Below are 8681 nucleotides of genomic sequence, written 5' to 3' on the forward strand. Positions count from 1 at the left end.
CACAAAACGTACGACCGTTCGGTACAATGTCTGAATATCCGAAGATAACTTACTGACTTGGTAGCACTTAAGTCGATTACTAATAGTCGCTATTCTCCCACTTAAAGACATTTTCAAGCCCTCCTTTTTTAGGGAATTTCGAAATTAGTATTCTCTTTCAAAAATCTTTTCATTTTTGTGGCCTGCAATTTGGGACATAGTACCAGGGGAAAGAGCTAACAAACCCGTGATTTCCCCCTATTTCGTCTACATAGCAAGAGGTTATAATAATACAAAAGCCTCTGAAAATCATTTTTGTGAACCAGTTTCCTTCATCTAAAACCTTTCAGTGCCACTGACATTTATTCAAACTAATAAGGACGGACCGAGAAGAAAGGTAAAAAATTAGATGAAAATCGAGCGCGGCCGGTTCACAATCAATTTCGAAGACTATTAGCGACGAACTACCCCATCTTCTTCTTCTTTTGTTAAACAGTCCGGTCAAGATAGCGAAGTTTAGGAGATGACCCAAAGTTATTGCAAAACAAATTATTTCACTGCAGTGTCTTTCGGAATAATCATTTAAAACATCATACTAAAGGTGTAGGAAAATCTAAGTAGTGTAAAGCATGCAGTTAAATTTGCACAAGTTAGACGCAAATTGGATATGGTCTTATACAAATCTGTAGTAATCTGCACTTCAGTACCAGAATGAAAGGGTTTTAGTATGCAAAGATTTCAGGTGAGTGAATACAATTACAACATATTCAGAATAATTTCTTGACTACAATTTGCATGATTTATATGCAAATCAAATTCGGCCACGAGAAAGAAATTCATGTATTTTAAAATAATTTTGCATCTAAGTACCCGATTTAACTAATTCAAATGCCCCACATTTTTTAATGTTACTTCAAGGGCAAGTCCACTCCCAAAATAATTTGATTTTGATAGATGCATCAAACATAAGTAGAAATGGATGACTAATAAGGAAGTTATGAAGTTCTGAACAATTATGGAACTTAGAAAATTACTACACAAATTGCCAATTTGGTTATCAGTTTGTGACGTCATTGCCTCACTATTTATCAATTGCTCTATATATTTGTATCCCATTAATTTCCCTTTTTATCTCAAAAAACTTGATTTCCCCATGCTTTTGCCCAGGTCAGGCGCGTACGCAGGATTTTTTCAAGGGGGGGGGGGGGGGTTAACATTTTTTAATCGGGCCGAAAAAATCGCAACGACTCGGCCAGCCGCTGGATAAGTGAGGGGGGGGGGGGGGGGATGGTATAAAGAGGACACTTTTTCTTTCTTTTTTTGGTCTCGAAATTTGGAAATTTAACATTTTGCTCCGTTGGGGGGAGGGGGGGGGGGGGGGGGGGGGGGGGGGGTAAGGTCAACTTTTTTTAGGGGGGTTCCTCCAAAATACACACATTTAAAATACCAAAGGTGGGGGTAAACCCCCCTCCCCCCTGCGTATACGCGTGCATGTTATGTGATTTGGATCATATTGCGTGCATGACATCTCACAAAATATTTTGAGCTTTGAAGAATTGATACTATTTTCTGAATATTGTGTATTCCTAATCATTGAATTTGTTTATATTAAATAGTTTATCAAAATTCTTATTTTTCATGACTCTACTGAAAAAAAACCTCTATATTTTAGTGCATCCACACAAAAACATTAGAATCTACTATCAATATTTGGATCCTGGGGGTGTTTCATAAAGCTTTTGACTTACGACTATGACAAATGTGATATCTATGACAAATCTGATTACGACTATCGTAGCTTGTTATTGAAGTGAAAATCCGTTTCATAAAACTATAATAACAAAGTGATTGTTTAAAAAACGATCATTACGATTATGCGCGTGCGCAATAGCTCCATTTTCTTTGCCGTCGTCTGCAATCACCTGTGACAATGAACCCAACATCGGTGCTTGAAATGTTTTTTTCATAGAAATCCTGTAAGTACATGTCATATTTATTTTCTAATACGTAGAATTATATTCATAACTCGACATCTGTGTTCTTATTTATATTTAAATTCTTTTCACGCGGTTAAACAAAGATTGATTATGAGAGCTCGTACGTATGCGAGTGTTTGTCAAATTTCATGCGCCCAACCCGAGAGCGGGGGCTGTGTGTAACGCCCGGGGTGGTGGCGGGCACTTTTGCATCAGTCCTACCGTCATCCGATGCTGTTGTCCGGAGTGACTGAGCTGTCGGAGCTGAGTTGACTTGGACCGAATTTTCCGTCTCTTTCGTTCGTTAGCCTCTTATTGGGGTAGGGTCGGCCGGTTAGCCTCTTATTGGGGTAGGGTCGGCCGGCCGGCCGACCCTACCCCAATAAGAGGCTAACGAACGAAAGAGACGGAAAATTCGGTCTAGAGTTGACTGAGCTGAGCAGAGCTTAGTTTCGGATTTAATAAATTTAGAACCAAAAATTACAGTTCTATTTTATCCTAATTATCAAAGCAGCAACTCCTGCAGTAAACTGCAAGAACCCAAACAGTGTCTAGATCTAGATTTCTAGATCTAGACTAGGTCTAGTGAGAAATAGGAATGTAATCTAGAGTCAGACTCAGAGTAGACAGAAATAGCCGTCTGATTTGGGTCATTTCTTTAATAAAACTGACATTTGTTGACATTCCCCAATAGTGGAGCCAGACGTAGTCTCAGTGGAACAACCGACGATTAGAGAGACTGAATGAAGTTTTCGGTCTAAGAGTAGAGTAGACTTTAGAGACGAGTCTATAGTCTAGATCTTTAATTTTTGCGTAGGGTCCAGTCTTAAGACTAAAGAGACTAAAGCTACTGTAGATCTATATAGTCTAGCAGGGAAAAAATATTTTAACAATTTTTGGGCCAGACCGAAAGCTTCAGCCTCTGATATCGAGGGTTGTTGCGCTGAGATTGCCATCTGGCTCCTCTGACCGCCTCTATACATAGACTAGATCTATGGGAAATATGTCATCAAATGTCAGTTTTATTAAAGGAATGACCCATATCAGACGGTTATTTCTGTCTATTTTGGGGGCTGCTTTACAAGATAGCTTGCTAAGAGCACATTAAAAAAAAAAAATTGGTCCAGGGTTTGATGAAAAATTTGGCAACGACTCAACCAGTCGCCGGATAAGCAGGGGGGGGGGGGGGGGGAGGGAGGGGGGCACCTTTTAATTTATTTTTTTGTCCCGAAAATTATCGCTATTTCGATTTGTTGGTGGGGGGGGGGGTATTTTGGGGTCACCCATTAGCACATTTGTTTCCATTTTTTTTTTAATTAAAAAAATAGAATGGGGGGGGGGGGGGTTCGACCCCCCCCCCCCCATCCCTCTTTGTACGTGCCTGAGCACAATATCTGTTAATAAATATATCTTGGCCAGCTCTATTTAACATGACGTCATCTTGGACAAAAATAGCAAAAAATTGATAATTAGTAAATAGTAATGCCCTGCCTCCTTTAAAAAATAAAGGACGAGAAACTCCATTTTTTGTATGTTGGCCTAATGAAGGAGGTTTTTTGTGTAAAATCCTAATTAAAACACGTTAATTCTGCAAATGCTCATCAATAGTTAAATGGTTATAAGCAGTTTTCAGTCTAAAAATTAAATTCCCCCTCTCTTTTACAGGAAAATGTACAGAGAGACTTGTCGCAGTACCAAATGCTTGCCTCCTCTGAGTATGTGCTTGAAACAAGAATGTCCTGGAGAAAACAGACAGTCACAGGAGAAGGTAAGCATATACAGTCAAACCTGCTTTAGTGACCACCTGTCTATAAAGACCACATTGTTCTTCTCCCTTGAAAATAGTTTCTCATTGAAACATGTACTAAAGGAACCTGTGGGGATGCAAAGGGGTGGCTATGCATCAAAATGTCTAATAACAAGTTGCTGTAGTGTTCATTAAGTGTATTTTAACTTCCAATATGTATCTCTTTTTAGAATTAACATTTAAAGCTTATGGAGAAAGTGGTTGGGTGGGGGGGGGGGTCAATACATGAAAAGGAATGGCAAGCAATATTTAATAATGCTATTATATTTGTATTTTCTTACATATTTTGTCAATATTTATTGAAATGTTTATAATTCTGTTCCAGGAATTGAGAAGGAGGGCTTCCTGTCAAGAGATCATGGGGTGCCTTGAGGTTCCAGCCTTGAATTTTTGCTCTTTACCCCTAAGCGATGGCCTCTTGTAGGAACAAAGCATAATGGACTGGTAATTCATAGTAAATATTACATGTTATTTAACCAATCTGGGAAAGAAATGGAGATAAATTCATAGGATTTGAGCCTGTTATAGCATTTTGAGTTACCCCACATTTTCCCCTGCAACAACTGCTCCAGGCTTTATTTCGTCAAAGGTGTAGGGTTCGATCGAGGGCTGCAATTGGGATTGAGGTGGTTTAGGGTTAGGTTTTGGTCTAGTGTTGGGTCCAGGGATAGTAGGAAATTGACGTGGAGCTGTGGTCTCTAGAAAAAGTGTCGTACAACACAATTTGGCAGGTGCTGGTGAAGCTGCATGTATGTTACTCATCATCTGTATTGTGATAGCAGCTTAAACATGATGAAGAGTGGAAGGGAAAATAGTATACCGTACAAGACTTCTTTCCATCATTTACAATAGCTTTAGTAAAGTAAAAATACACTGACCTGCAGTTTGTGAAACATGTATTGTAGCACTGTATTACCAATTAAAAGAAGTAAGCGATTTTTACGAGATAGGCAATTGTTTACTGGTTATGCTGTAACACAAAATCAATTCTTAACCTTAATCTTTGATCTATTGCAAAACAGAAATTTATTAAAACATTGCCGGACCCAAAGTTAGGTAACCTTAAATCCCTTTCTACATACTGGTGTTGTTCAAAGTTGATATTTTACAACACCCTTACTTCAAGTTCTAAAATTTCTGCAAAAACATACCCTGCTGTTCACTTTATAATTATTATTTTACACTGCTTTCACAAACATGCTCTATACAAACAGGTGCCTGTACATGTAATGCAGAAGCTCATGATGATATGGTAGACAAGACAAGGACCTTGCTGTGTAAAGCTCAGAGGCCAGATGACAGTGTCTGAAGTAAGTTGCCCAATAGAAGAGCAGAATATATTGTGTAAGTGGGATGGGTTGTAAGTTGCAATCGTCAACCAACCAATCCATGCTACCTGCAACCCATCCCACTTTCACAATATATTCTCTAGACAACAGTAAACTACAATCAACATTTGGTTTATAGATTAAAAAAGGCTACAGAAAATGATTAAATCTCCTTTTTCATACTCCTATATAGGAATTTTTTGTTGTTGATATTTTAGAATTAAAATTGTTATTAATTAAAAAAAAAAAAATTCTTATTATTTATTATTATCATTATTAGTAGTATTATTATTATTTATTTATTTATATATATTTTTTTTTATTTTTTTATTTTTTATTTATTTATTTATTTATTTATTTTTTTTTTGGGGGGGGCATTCAGCCTAGCAATACAAGGCCTAATTATCGCATTGGGCTATATCCTAGAGATAGTCGCCCCAGAAGTGTGATAAATAACAAATACGTTTGTTTACAACAAAAAACAAAAAAAATAGGAATGTACTCCTGTCGAGCCAACAGTATGTTAATGATAATCACTATAAGTAATACGCTAAGACTCCGCGTGGGGCATGATGTCTCCGCGAGCCTTTGTATTCTATTGTTTTTTAATGAGATCGCCGACCGAAGTAGGTGCAGCTATCTCCTCCTGAACCCTCCCCTCGGGGTACCGGTGACCGCTGCCATCGCCCGCGGGAGAGTCTACTCTGTGGAATTGGCTATACACCGCCCGAGGTCCTCCTCCTGTCCACGTCCAGGGCGAAAATAGACGCGATATGCATAATGCATTATATGCGTGACGACAGAGATACGTCATGCATATTCAACATTACATCCTTATCAAAGAGACACACAACAGATGACCAACAACTCACATTATGTTGCGTATTAAATGCTCTATGCAAAGGGCGGGATTACCGAGAGTAAAGCGTCTTGCTATAGGATGTGCTTTGTAGTAGCGCTGCACAAGCCAGAGAGATACACGGGGCTTCCCGTCGAATTTCCAAACTTAGAGACCTATTTCCATCATGATTGCCACGTTTTGTATATAGTTTTCGTGAATGGAGTTATGAAATCAAAGCTTATTTTGTGATTATTACGGCCATGTTTACTGAATTCTGATTATCATTTTCTAAAGGAAAGTTTTCACAAGAAAATCATTGGACTGACAGTTCAGTCGCAAGCTGCCTTCAGTCAACACACATACAGTACACACAGTGCTGCTGCGCTGTGTCGGCCGTGCCGGGACTTTGGCTGAGTGCATGAGGTAGAGTCTAAGAGTATGGGAGGCCAAGCAGGCCAATATTCGTATAACTATACAATTACACATACGTCTATCCATCCATCAAAGAACCCGTCAACACAACAGCGTGCGGGCCGAAGTGCCATAATTTTGTACACCTATACAGCTATAAAACCATACGACTCTACGTCTACTCAGCCATCGGAGACTAATATTGTCTTATATCTATAGTAAATTACAAGAAAATTTAAACAAGGTTATGAATTGTACATTTACATATTAATAGTTCAATATCAACCAGACAGAAGTATGTGACTTCATGCATTGCAAAACAGTCAGTTGCGTAACAAGTAAAATCGTTTGGGGGGGGGGGGAATGCTGAAAAAAATCTGCATCACCATGCACCATTCTTACATGTTACATGCAGACTCCAAGAAACGTTCTTCAAAGTGTGGGGGGGGGGGGGGTTCAGTTAGATCGCAGCGAGTTGAGTGTTTATAGGTGTGGGGTCCACAGGTTTCAAGGGGCCATAAACCCTCGAAAGCTCACAGGTTTTAGGCATTTAATTAGGGTCAGATGAGCATATTTTTAATACTTTATTTGTGACACTGGCAGGTCACTAATTGGCGTGGGGTCCATACGTAGATTTGCATAGTGCTGCGTACCAACTACGCTGGCCTACGTTACTACGTGTTGATGGACGCAAACAATTCAACATGTTTAATTTTTTTCGCGTACTTTCGGCGTAGAAACTTGACGCACAAAGTACGCCTTTTCACGCAAACACTACGCTACTGTACAACAGTACAGTACGCTACCCTACGCCAGATCGACAAAGCAGTAAAAGCTTTCCACACAGTAAGCAACCGTAAGCAACACTAGCCTATGCATAACCTACGCAGGGACTACAGTGAAGCAACATTTTTCCATTAATATGCAGCCTAATTTCTGCGTAGTCTGTACGCCGCACTACGCAACTCTACGCAGTTCCAGTGTGAAAGAGGCTTAAAGAATAACTACCGGTAGAGTTGGATCGATTTTTTTTAAAATAAATGGTAAATAAAGTTCTTGGTGGTTTTAATTTAGAGAGTCTCTATCATGGGCGTCAATCCTTACGTAATACCTATTGTTCAGGGGGATGAATGAATAGATCATCCCCCCCTGAACAATAGTTATTACGTAAGGATTGACGCCCATGGTCTCTATATATCTATTTACACCCCTGCCCCCTCTAGAATCCGCGGATTTCCGCTGGTCCTGCTAGTAATTATAATAATAGTGTAAATTTATAGAGCACACACACCATCAGGGACGGTCATGGCGCTAGCTCAGCAACAGTTCTAAAGTAAAGTAAATGTCCATTTGACAATAGAGTTATACCATCAGAAAGTCAAAACAATTTTGCAACATTATATAGAACTGATAGCCTTTTGAAGATTACTAGAAGAAGTAGAAGAAAAAAAGGGCGATGAAATACACTGATGTCAGCTTTACATATTAAAGTGCTTGTACAATATTTGAAAATGTTTTTTTTTTTCTTCAACTAATCTTTTGTTCATGAACAGCCAGCTTGTCAGAATTGGACACAAAGATGCAAGTGGACTTGTCTTCAGTAGTGGCTAAAGAGGAGCAGTCAGCCGAAGGAACACGCAACTCCAAGACAATGTGGATACTGGATACTTCTCTCAAGTTCATCTCTAATCAGAACATTGCTCTTCAGGAATCAAGATGAGACAATGGAGGTAGAGGAGTTTGTGACCCTCCTGACTGTGGACAACTTGCATTATACATGTAGCACTACTGCACAAAACTCGACTAGTCATGCTTGAACAAATCGTACAAAACACTTGTTGAAGCATTGATTTATGTAACTGGTATTATAGCCGTAAGGTAGAGTTAAGCTTCTAAATTTGAAGAGAAACTTTGTCCCATAAGAACCCCCCCCCCCCCCTTTGTTCTTCTGTAAACCCCTTGAGCAAGGGATCAAATGAATTAAAATCCAAACTTGATTAATAACGAATTGATCTATTAAATATTGTCATCATTTCAGTATAGTTCTTTGTGTGGAGATCAGTGAATGGATATTTTCATGTACAATGCAAGTGAGGTGTCTATCTTCATTGGAATTCAGGATGTGAATTCCAATGAAGATGGCTTATTTTCAAGGAGCGAAGGATTGCTGTGAACGTAGTGACATATAGGGAATGTTTCCCTGTATTGTCGGATTGAAGTTTGGATGGCATGGATGTTGAATAATGTGAAGTTAGTGAAAATAATGGTAGAATATACTAAATTTGTACACCAGCCTATGGGAAATTAAAAAAATTGCTTTATTTGAACACTTTTGTACA

General features: G+C 38.9%; 1 long non-coding RNA gene across 1 annotated transcript; it reads left to right on the forward strand.

Moving 5' to 3' along the window:
* Window positions 1-1874: 1874 nt before the first annotated feature.
* On the forward strand, window positions 1875-8263 carry LOC115920889. Its single transcript, XR_004062597.1, has 5 exons — window positions 1875-1955; window positions 3621-3723; window positions 4088-4206; window positions 4977-5072; window positions 7896-8263. It is a non-coding gene; the product is annotated as an uncharacterized LOC115920889 (long non-coding RNA).
* Window positions 8264-8681: the final 418 nt, after the last annotated feature.

Source organism: Strongylocentrotus purpuratus, unplaced genomic scaffold (assembly GCF_000002235.5).
Source record: "Strongylocentrotus purpuratus isolate Spur 01 unplaced genomic scaffold, Spur_5.0 spur5_scaffold_1, whole genome shotgun sequence".
In the NCBI taxonomy this organism is placed as follows: Eukaryota; Metazoa; Echinodermata; class Echinoidea; order Camarodonta; family Strongylocentrotidae; genus Strongylocentrotus; species Strongylocentrotus purpuratus.